Below are 12,550 nucleotides of genomic sequence, written 5' to 3'. Positions count from 1 at the left end.
CTGCTTTTTTTTGGCCAAAACGCTAGAAAGGTCAAAGGTCAAAAGGTCAAAGGTCAAAAGGTCAAATCGATAGAAAGGTCAAAACGTCACGCTGCGCTTTTTCATCGCTAGAAAGGTCAAAGGTCAAAACGCTAGAAAGGTCAAAGGTCAAAAGGTCAAAGGTCAAAAGGTCAAAGGTCAAATCGCTAGAAAGGTCAAAATGCCACGATGCGCTTTTTTCATCACTAGAAAGGTCAAAGGTCAAAATGCTAGAAAGGTCAAAGGTCAAAAGGTCAAAGGTCAAATCGCTAGAAAGGTCAAAACGCCACGATGCGCTTTTTTCATCGCTAGAAAGGTCAAAACGCTAGAAAGGTAAAAAATCGCTAGAAAGGTCAAAAGGTCAAAAGGTCCAAGGTCAAAACGCTAGAAAGGTCAAATCGCTAGAAAGGTCAAAGGTCAAAACGCTAGAAAGGTCAAAGGTCAAAACGCTAGAAAGGTCAAAGGTCAAAAGGTCAAAGGTCAAAAGGTCAAATCGCTAGAAAGGTCAAAATGCCACGATGCGTTTTTTCAAAACGCCACGATGCGCTTTTTTCATCGCTAGAAAGGTCAAAGTCAAAACGCTACAAAGGTCAAAGGTCAAAAGGTCAAAGGTCTTTTTTATTGGCACAGCCAATAAAAAAATTGGGGGTTCAAAAAACCCCACAGTACCCCTGAAATGCATAGAAAACTGCTTTATTTTGGCACAGCCAATAAAAAAATTGGGGGTTCAAAAAACCCCACAGTACCCCTGAAATGCATAGAAAACTTCTTTTTTTTGGCACAGCCAATAAAAAAATTGGGGGTTCAAAAAACCCCACAGTACCCCTGAAATGCATAGAAAACTGCTTTTTTTTGGCACAGCCAATACAAAAATTGGGGGTTAAAAAAACCCCACAGTACCCCTGAAATGCATAGAAAACTGCTTTTTTTTGGCACAGCCAATAAAAAAATTGGGGGTTCAAAAAACCCCACAGTACCCCTGAAATGCATAGAAAACTGCTTTTTTTTGGCACAGCCAATAAAAAAATTGGGGGTTAAAAAAACCCCACAGTACCCCTGAAATGCATAGAAAACTGCTTTTTTTTGGCACAGCCAATAAAAAAATTGGGGGTTCAAAAAACCCCACAGTACCCCTGAAATGCATAGAAAACTGCTTTTTTTTGGCACAGCCAATACAAAAATTGGGGGTTCAAAAAACCCCACAGTACCCCTGAAATGCATAGAAAACTGCTTTTTTTTGGCACAGCCAATAAAAAAATTGGGGGTTCAAAAAACCCCACAGTACCCCTGAAATGCATAGAAAACTGCTTTTTTTTGGCACAGCCAATAAAAAAATTGGGGGTTCAAAAAACCCCACAGTACCCCTGAAATGCATAGAAAACTGCTTTTTTTTGGCACAGCCAATAAAAAAATTGGGGGTTAAAAAAACCCCACAGTACCCCTGAAATGCATAGAAAACTGCTTTTTTTTTGGCACAGCCAATACAAAAATTGGGGGTTCAAAAAACCCCACAGTACCCCTGAAATGCATCGAAAACTGCTTTTTTTTGGCACAGCCAATAAAAAAATTGGGGGTTCAAAAAACCCCACAGTACCCCTGAAATGCATAGAAAACTGCTTTTTTTTTGGCACAGCCAATAAAAAAATTGGGGGTTCAAAAAACCCCACAGTACCCCTGAAATGCATCGAAAACTGCATTTTTTTGGCACAGCCAATACAAAAATTGGGGGTTCAAAAAACCCCACAGTACCCCTGAAATGCATCGAAAACTGCTTTTTTTTGGCACAGCCAATAAAAAAATTGGGGGTTCAAAAAACCCCACAGTACCCCTGAAATGCATAGAAAACTGCTTTTTTTTGGCACAGCCAATAAAAAAATTGGGGGTTCAAAAAACCCCACAGTACCCCTGAAATGCATAGAAAACTGCTTTTTTTTGGCACAGCCAATAAAAAAATTGGGGGTTCAAAAAACCCCACAGTACCCCTGAAATGCATCGAAAACTGCATTTTTTTGGCACAGCCAATACAAAAATTGGGGGTTCAAAAAACCCCACAGTACCCCTGAAATGCATAGAAAACTGCTTTTTTTTGGCACAGCCAATAAAAGAATTGGGGGTTAAAAAAACCCCACAGTACCCCTGAAATGCATCGAAAACTGCTTTTTTTTGGCACAGCCAATACAAAAATTGGGGGTTCAAAAAACCCCACAGTACCCCTGAAATGCATAGAAAACTGCTTTTTTTTGGCACAGCCAATAAAAAAATTGGGGGTTCAAAAAACCCCACAGTACCCCTGAAATGCATAGAAAACTGCTTTTTTTTTGGCACAGCCAATACAAAAATTGGGGGTTCAAAAAACCCCACAGTACCCCTGAAATGCATCGAAAACTGCTTTTTTTTGGCACAGCCAATAAAAAAATTGGGGGTTCAAAAAACCCCACAGTACCCCTGAAATGCATAGAAAACTGCTTTTTTTTGGCACAGCCAATAAAAAACATTGGGGGTTCAAAAAACCCCACAGTACCCCTGAAATGCATAGAAAACTGCTTTTTTTTTGGCACAGCCAATAAAAAAATTGGGGGTTCAAAAAACCCCACAGTACCCCTGAAATGCATAGAAAACTGCTTTTTTTTGGCACAGCCAATACAAAAATTGGGGGTTCCAAAAACCCCACAGTACCCCTGAAATGCATAGAAAACTGCTTTTTTTTGGCCAAAACGCTAGAAAGGTCAAAGGTCAAAAGGTCAAAGGTCAAAAGGTCAAATCGATAGAAAGGTCAAAACGTCACGATGCGCTTTTTCATCGCTAGAAAGGTCAAAGGTCAAAACGCTAGAAAGGTCAAAGGTCAAAAGGTCAAAGGTCAAAAGGTCAAAGGTCAAATCGCTAGAAAGGTCAAAATGCCACGATGCGCTTTTTTCATCACTAGAAAGGTCAAAGGTCAAAATGCTAGAAAGGTCAAAGGTCAAAAGGTCAAAGGTCAAATCGCTAGAAAGGTCAAAACGCCACGATGCGCTTTTTTCATCGCTAGAAAGGTCAAAACGCTAGAAAGGTAAAAAAATCGCTAGAAAGGTCAAAAGGTCAAAAGGTCCAAGGTCAAAACGCTAGAAAGGTCAAATCGCTAGAAAGGTCAAAGGTCAAAACGCTAGAAAGGTCAAAGGTCAAAAGGTCAAAGGTCAAAAGGTCAAAGGTCAAAAGGTCAAATCGCTAGAAAGGTCAAAATGCCACGATGCGTTTTTTCAAAACGCCACGATGCGCTTTTTTCATCGCTAGAAAGGTCAAAGTCAAAACGCTACAAAGGTCAAAGGTCAAAAGGTCAAAGGTCTTTTTTATTGGCACAGCCAATACAAAAATTGGGGGTTCAAAAAACCCCACAGTACCCCTGAAATGCATAGAAAACTGCTTTTTTTTGGCACAGCCAATAAAAAAATTGGGGGTTCAAAAAACCCCACAGTACCCCTGAAATGCATAGAAAACTGCTTTTTTTTGGCACAGCCAATAAAAAAATTGGGGGTTCAAAAAACCCCACAGTACCCCTGAAATGCATAGAAAACTGCTTTTTTTTGGCACAGCCAATACAAAAATTGGGGGTTCAAAAAACCCCACAGTACCCCTGAAATGCATAGAAAACTGCTTTTTTTTGGCACAGCCAATAAAAAAATTGGGGGTTCAAAAAACCCCACAGTACCCCTGAAATGCATAGAAAACTGCTTTTTTTTGGCACAGCCAATAAAAAAATTGGGGGTTCAAAAAACCCCACAGTACCCCTGAAATGCATAGAAAACTGCTTTTTTTTGGCACAGCCAATAAAAACATTGGGGGTTCAAAAAACCCCACAGTACCCCTGAAATGCATAGAAAACTGCTTTTTTTTGGCACAGCCAATAAAAAAATTGGGGGTTCAAAAAACCCCACAGTACCCCTGAAATGCATAGAAAACTGCTTTTTTTTGGCACAGCCAATAAAAAAATTGGGGGTTCAAAAAACCCCACAGTACCCCTGAAATGCATAGAAAACTGCTTTTTTTTGGCACAGCCAATACAAAAATTGGGGGTTCAAAAAACCCCACAGTACCCCTGAAATGCATAGAAAACTGCTTTTTTTTGGCACAGCCAATAAAAAAATTGGGGGTTCAAAAAACCCCACAGTACCCCTGAAATGCATAGAAAACTGCTTTTTTTTGGCACAGCCAATAAAAAAATTGGGGGTTCAAAAAACCCCACAGTACCCCTGAAATGCATAGAAAACTGCTTTTTTTTGGCACAGCCAATAAAAAAATTGGGGGTTAAAAAAACCCCACAGTACCCCTGAAATGCATAGAAAACTGCTTTTTTTTTGGCACAGCCAATACAAAAATTGGGGGTTCAAAAAACCCCACAGTACCCCTGAAATGCATCGAAAACTGCTTTTTTTTGGCACAGCCAATAAAAAAATTGGGGGTTCAAAAAACCCCACAGTACCCCTGAAATGCATAGAAAACTGCTTTTTTTTTGGCACAGCCAATAAAAAAATTGGGGGTTCAAAAAACCCCACAGTACCCCTGAAATGCATCGAAAACTGCATTTTTTTGGCACAGCCAATACAAAAATTGGGGGTTCAAAAAACCCCACAGTACCCCTGAAATGCATCGAAAACTGCTTTTTTTTGGCACAGCCAATAAAAAAATTGGGGGTTCAAAAAACCCCACAGTACCCCTGAAATGCATAGAAAACTGCTTTTTTTTGGCACAGCCAATAAAAAAATTGGGGGTTCAAAAAACCCCACAGTACCCCTGAAATGCATAGAAAACTGCTTTTTTTTGGCACAGCCAATAAAAAAATTGGGGGTTCAAAAAACCCCACAGTACCCCTGAAATGCATCGAAAACTGCATTTTTTTGGCACAGCCAATACAAAAATTGGGGGTTCAAAAAACCCCACAGTACCCCTGAAATGCATAGAAAACTGCTTTTTTTTGGCACAGCCAATAAAAGAATTGGGGGTTAAAAAAACCCCACAGTACCCCTGAAATGCATCGAAAACTGCTTTTTTTTGGCACAGCCAATACAAAAATTGGGGGTTCAAAAAACCCCACAGTACCCCTGAAATGCATAGAAAACTGCTTTTTTTTGGCACAGCCAATAAAAAAATTGGGGGTTCAAAAAACCCCACAGTACCCCTGAAATGCATAGAAAACTGCTTTTTTTTTGGCACAGCCAATACAAAAATTGGGGGTTCAAAAAACCCCACAGTACCCCTGAAATGCATCGAAAACTGCTTTTTTTTGGCACAGCCAATAAAAAAATTGGGGGTTCAAAAAACCCCACAGTACCCCTGAAATGCATAGAAAACTGCTTTTTTTTGGCACAGCCAATAAAAAACATTGGGGGTTCAAAAAACCCCACAGTACCCCTGAAATGCATAGAAAACTGCTTTTTTTTTGGCACAGCCAATAAAAAAATTGGGGGTTCAAAAAACCCCACAGTACCCCTGAAATGCATAGAAAACTGCTTTTTTTTGGCACAGCCAATACAAAAATTGGGGGTTCAAAAAACCCCACAGTACCCCTGAAATGCATAGAAAACTGCTTTTTTTTGGCCAAAACGCTAGAAAGGTCAAAGGTCAAAAGGTCAAAGGTCAAAAGGTCAAATCGATAGAAAGGTCAAAACGTCACGATGCGCTTTTTCATCGCTAGAAAGGTCAAAGGTCAAAACGCTAGAAAGGTCAAAGGTCAAAAGGTCAAAGGTCAAAAGGTCAAAGGTCAAATCGCTAGAAAGGTCAAAATGCCACGATGCGCTTTTTTCATCACTAGAAAGGTCAAAGGTCAAAATGCTAGAAAGGTCAAAGGTCAAAAGGTCAAAGGTCAAATCGCTAGAAAGGTCAAAACGCCACGATGCGCTTTTTTCATCGCTAGAAAGGTCAAAACGCTAGAAAGGTAAAAAAATCGCTAGAAAGGTCAAAAGGTCAAAAGGTCCAAGGTCAAAACGCTAGAAAGGTCAAATCGCTAGAAAGGTCAAAGGTCAAAACGCTAGAAAGGTCAAAGGTCAAAAGGTCAAAGGTCAAAAGGTCAAAGGTCAAAAGGTCAAATCGCTAGAAAGGTCAAAATGCCACGATGCGTTTTTTCAAAACGCCACGATGCGCTTTTTTCATCGCTAGAAAGGTCAAAGTCAAAACGCTACAAAGGTCAAAGGTCAAAAGGTCAAAGGTCTTTTTTATTGGCACAGCCAATACAAAAATTGGGGGTTCAAAAAACCCCACAGTACCCCTGAAATGCATAGAAAACTGCTTTTTTTTGGCACAGCCAATAAAAAAATTGGGGGTTCAAAAAACCCCACAGTACCCCTGAAATGCATAGAAAACTGCTTTTTTTTGGCACAGCCAATAAAAAAATTGGGGGTTCAAAAAACCCCACAGTACCCCTGAAATGCATAGAAAACTGCTTTTTTTTGGCACAGCCAATACAAAAATTGGGGGTTCAAAAAACCCCACAGTACCCCTGAAATGCATAGAAAACTGCTTTTTTTTGGCACAGCCAATAAAAAAATTGGGGGTTCAAAAAACCCCACAGTACCCCTGAAATGCATAGAAAACTGCTTTTTTTTGGCACAGCCAATAAAAAAATTGGGGGTTCAAAAAACCCCACAGTACCCCTGAAATGCATAGAAAACTGCTTTTTTTTGGCACAGCCAATAAAAAAATTGGGGGTTCAAAAAACCCCACAGTACCCCTGAAATGCATAGAAAACTGCTTTTTTTTGGCACAGCCAATAAAAAAATTGGGGGTTCAAAAAACCCCACAGTACCCCTGAAATGCATAGAAAACTGCTTTTTTTTGGCACAGCCAATAAAAAAATTGGGGGTTCAAAAAACCCCACAGTACCCCTGAAATGCATAGAAAACTGCTTTTTTTTGGCACAGCCAATACAAAAATTGGGTGTTCAAAAAACCCCACAGTACCCCTGAAATGCATAGAAAACTGCTTTTTTTTGGCACAGCCAATAAAAAAATTGGGGGTTCAAAAAACCCCACAGTACCCCTGAAATGCATCGAAAACTGCATTTTTTTGGCACAGCCAATAAAAAAATTGGGGGTTCAAAAAACCCCACAGTACCCCTGAAATGCATAGAAAACTGCTTTTTTTTGGCACAGCCAATAAAAAAATTGGGGGTTAAAAAAACCCCACAGTACCCCTGAAATGCATAGAAAACTGCTTTTTTTTGGCACAGCCAATAAAAAAATTGGGGGTTCAAAAAACCCCACAGTACCCCTGAAATGCATCGAAAACTGCATTTTTTTGGCACAGCCAATAAAAAAATTGGGGGTTCAAAAAACCCCACAGTACCCCTGAAATGCATAGAAAACTGCTTTTTTTTGGCACAGCCAATAAAAAAATTGGGGGTTCAAAAAACCCCACAGTACCCCTGAAATGCATAGAAAACTGCTTTTTTTTTGGCACAGCCAATACAAAAATTGGGTGTTCAAAAAACCCCACAGTACCCCTGAAATGCATAGAAAACTGCTTTTTTTTGGCACAGCCAATAAAAAAATTGGGGGTTCAAAAAACCCCACAGTACCCTTGAAATGCATAGAAAACTGCTTTTTTTCGGCACAGCCAATAAAAAAATTGGGGGTTCAAAAAACCCCACAGTACCCCTGAAATGCATAGAAAACTGCTTTTTTTTGGCACAGCCAATAAAAAAATTGGGGGTTAAAAAAACCCCACAGTACCCCTGAAATGCATAGAAAACTGCTTTTTTTTTGGCACAGCCAATACAAAAATTGGGGGTTCAAAAAACCCCACAGTACCCCTGAAATGCATCGAAAACTGCTTTTTTTTGGCACAGCCAATAAAAAAATTGGGGGTTCAAAAAACCCCACAGTACCCCTGAAATGCATAGAAAACTGCTTTTTTTTTGGCACAGCCAATAAAAAAATTGGGGGTTCAAAAAACCCCACAGTACCCCTGAAATGCATCGAAAACTGCATTTTTTTGGCACAGCCAATACAAAAATTGGGGGTTCAAAAAACCCCACAGTACCCCTGAAATGCATCGAAAACTGCTTTTTTTTGGCACAGCCAATAAAAAAATTGGGGGTTCAAAAAACCCCACAGTACCCCTGAAATGCATAGAAAACTGCTTTTTTTTTGGCACAGCCAATAAAAAAATTGGGGGTTCAAAAAACCCCACAGTACCCCTGAAATGCATAGAAAACTGCTTTTTTTTGGCACAGCCAATAAAGAAATTGGGGGTTCAAAAAACCCCACAGTACCCCTGAAATGCATCGAAAACTGCATTTTTTTGGCACAGCCAATACAAAAATTGGGGGTTCAAAAAACCCCACAGTACCCCTGAAATGCATAGAAAACTGCTTTTTTTTGGCACAGCCAATAAAAGAATTGGGGGTTCAAAAAACCCCACAGTACCCCTGAAATGCATCGAAAACTGCTTTTTTTTGGCACAGCCAATACAAAAATTGGGGGTTCAAAAAACCCCACAGTACCCCTGAAATGCATAGAAAACTGCTTTTTTTTGGCACAGCCAATAAAAAAATTGGGGGTTCAAAAAACCCCACAGTACCCCTGAAATGCATAGAAAACTGCTTTTTTTTTGGCACAGCCAATACAAAAATTGGGGGTTCAAAAAACCCCACAGTACCCCTGAAATGCATCGAAAACTGCTTTTTTTTGGCACAGCCAATAAAAAAATTGGGGGTTCAAAAAACCCCACAGTACCCCTGAAATGCATAGAAAACTGCTTTTTTTTGGCACAGCCAATAAAAAACATTGGGGGTTCAAAAAACCCCACAGTACCCCTGAAATGCATAGAAAACTGCTTTTTTTTTGGCACAGCCAATAAAAAAATTGGGGGTTCAAAAAACCCCACAGTACCCCTGAAATGCATCGAAAACTGCTTTTTTTTGGCACAGCCAATAAAAAAATTGGGGGTTCAAAAAACCCCACAGTACCCCTGAAATGCATAGAAAACTGCTTTTTTTTTGGCACAGCCAATAAAAAAATTGGGGGTTCAAAAAACCCCACAGTACCCCTGAAATGCATCGAAAACTGCATTTTTTTGGCACAGCCAATACAAAAATTGGGGGTTCAAAAAACCCCACAGTACCCCTGAAATGCATCGAAAACTGCTTTTTTTTGGCACAGCCAATAAAAAAATTGGGGGTTCAAAAAACCCCACAGTACCCCTGAAATGCATAGAAAACTGCTTTTTTTTGGCACAGCCAATAAAAAAATTGGGGGTTCAAAAAACCCCACAGTACCCCTGAAATGCATAGAAAACTGCTTTTTTTTGGCACAGCCAATAAAAAAATTGGGGGTTCAAAAAACCCCACAGTACCCCTGAAATGCATCGAAAACTGCATTTTTTTGGCACAGCCAATACAAAAATTGGGGGTTCAAAAAACCCCACAGTACCCCTGAAATGCATAGAAAACTGCTTTTTTTTGGCACAGCCAATAAAAGAATTGGGGGTTAAAAAAAACCCACAGTACCCCTGAAATGCATCGAAAACTGCTTTTTTTTGGCACAGCCAATACAAAAATTGGGGGTTCAAAAAACCCCACAGTACCCCTGAAATGCATAGAAAACTGCTTTTTTTTGGCACAGCCAATAAAAAAATTGGGGGTTCAAAAAACCCCACAGTACCCCTGAAATGCATAGAAAACTGCTTTTTTTTTGGCACAGCCAATACAAAAATTGGGGGTTCAAAAAACCCCACAGTACCCCTGAAATGCATCGAAAACTGCTTTTTTTTGGCACAGCCAATAAAAAAATTGGGGGTTCAAAAAACCCCACAGTACCCCTGAAATGCATAGAAAACTGCTTTTTTTTGGCACAGCCAATAAAAAACATTGGGGGTTCAAAAAACCCCACAGTACCCCTGAAATGCATAGAAAACTGCTTTTTTTTTGGCACAGCCAATAAAAAAATTGGGGGTTCAAAAAACCCCACAGTACCCCTGAAATGCATAGAAAACTGCTTTTTTTTGGCACAGCCAATACAAAAATTGGGGGTTCAAAAAACCCCACAGTACCCCTGAAATGCATAGAAAACTGCTTTTTTTTGGCCAAAACGCTAGAAAGGTCAAAGGTCAAAAGGTCAAAGGTCAAAAGGTCAAATCGATAGAAAGGTCAAAACGTCACGATGCGCTTTTTCATCGCTAGAAAGGTCAAAGGTCAAAACGCTAGAAAGGTCAAAGGTCAAAAGGTCAAAGGTCAAAAGGTCAAAGGTCAAATCGCTAGAAAGGTCAAAATGCCACGATGCGCTTTTTTCATCACTAGAAAGGTCAAAGGTCAAAATGCTAGAAAGGTCAAAGGTCAAAAGGTCAAAGGTCAAATCGCTAGAAAGGTCAAAACGCCACGATGCGCTTTTTTCATCGCTAGAAAGGTCAAAACGCTAGAAAGGTAAAAAAATCGCTAGAAAGGTCAAAAGGTCAAAAGGTCCAAGGTCAAAACGCTAGAAAGGTCAAATCGCTAGAAAGGTCAAAGGTCAAAACGCTAGAAAGGTCAAAGGTCAAAACGCTAGAAAGGTCAAAGGTCAAAAGGTCAAAGGTCAAAAGGTCAAATCGCTAGAAAGGTCAAAATGCCACGATGCGTTTTTTCAAAACGCCACGATGCGCTTTTTTCATCGCTAGAAAGGTCAAAGTCAAAACGCTACAAAGGTCAAAGGTCAAAAGGTCAAAGGTCTTTTTTATTGGCACAGCCAATAAAAAAATTGGGGGTTCAAAAAACCCCACAGTACCCCTGAAATGCATAGAAAACTGCTTTTTTTTGGCACAGCCAATAAAAAAATTGGGGGTTCAAAAAACCCCACAGTACCCCTGAAATGCATAGAAAACTGCTTTTTTTTGGCACAGCCAATAAAAAAATTGGGGGTTCAAAAAACCCCACAGTACCCCTGAAATGCATAGAAAACTGCTTTTTTTTGGCACAGCCAATACAAAAATTGGGGGTTCAAAAAACCCCACAGTACCCCTGAAATGCATAGAAAACTGCTTTTTTTTGGCACAGCCAATAAAAAAATTGGGGGTTCAAAAAACCCCACAGTACCCCTGAAATGCATAGAAAACTGCTTTTTTTTGGCACAGCCAATAAAAAAATTGGGGGTTCAAAAAACCCCACAGTACCCCTGAAATGCATAGAAAACTGCTTTTTTTTGGCACAGCCAATACAAAAATTGGGGGTTCAAAAAACCCCACAGTACCCCTGAAATGCATAGAAAACTGCTTTTTTTTGGCACAGCCAATAAAAAAATTGGGGGTTCAAAAAACCCCACAGTACCCCTGAAATGCATAGAAAACTGCTTTTTTTTGGCACAGCCAATACAAAAATTGGGGGTTCAAAAAACCCCACAGTACCCCTGAAATGCATAGAAAACTGCTTTTTTTTGGCACAGCCAATAAAAAAATTGGGGGTTCAAAAAACCCCACAGTACCCCTGAAATGCATAGAAAACTGCTTTTTTTTGGCACAGCCAATAAAAAAATTGGGGGTTCAAAAAACCCCACAGTACCCCTGAAATGCATAGAAAACTGCTTTTTTTTGGCACAGCCAATAAAAAAATTGGGGGTTCAAAAAACCCCACAGTACCCCTGAAATGCATAGAAAACTGCTTTTTTTTTGGCACAGCCAATACAAAAATTGGGTGTTCAAAAAACCCCACAGTACCCCTGAAATGCATAGAAAACTGCTTTTTTTTGGCACAGCCAATAAAAAAATTGGGGGTTCAAAAAACCCCACAGTACCCCTGAAATGCATCGAAAACTGCATTTTTTTGGCACAGCCAATAAAAAAATTGGGGGTTCAAAAAACCCCACAGTACCCCTGAAATGCATAGAAAACTGCTTTTTTTTGGCACAGCCAATAAAAAAATTGGGGGTTCAAAAAACCCCACAGTACCCCTGAAATGCATAGAAAACTGCTTTTTTTTTGGCACAGCCAATACAAAAATTGGGTGTTCAAAAAACCCCACAGTACCCCTGAAATGCATAGAAAACTGCTTTTTTTTTGGCACAGCCAATAAAAAAATTGGGGGTTCAAAAAACCCCACAGTACCCTTGAAATGCATAGAAAACTGCTTTTTTTTGGCACAGCCAATAAAAAAATTGGGGGTTCAAAAAACCCCACAGTACCCCTGAAATGCATAGAAAACTGCTTTTTTTTGGCACAGCCAATAAAAAAATTGGGGGTTAAAAAAACCCCACAGTACCCCTGAAATGCATAGAAAACTGCTTTTTTTTTGGCACAGCCAATACAAAAATTGGGGGTTCAAAAAACCCCACAGTACCCCTGAAATGCATCGAAAACTGCTTTTTTTTGGCACAGCCAATAAAAAAATTGGGGGTTCAAAAAACCCCACAGTACCCCTGAAATGCATAGAAAACTGCTTTTTTTTTGGCACAGCCAATAAAAAAATTGGGGGTTCAAAAAACCCCACAGTACCCCTGAAATGCATCGAAAACTGCATTTTTTTGGCACAGCCAATACAAAAATTGGGGGTTCAAAAAACCCCACAGTACCCCTGAAATGCATCGAAAACTGCTTTTTTTTG

Source organism: Electrona antarctica, assembly GCF_951216825.1.
Source record: "Electrona antarctica genome assembly, chromosome: 14".
Lineage (NCBI taxonomy): Eukaryota > Metazoa > Chordata > Actinopteri > Myctophiformes > Myctophidae > Electrona > Electrona antarctica.
This window is presented reverse-complemented; position numbering follows the sequence as displayed.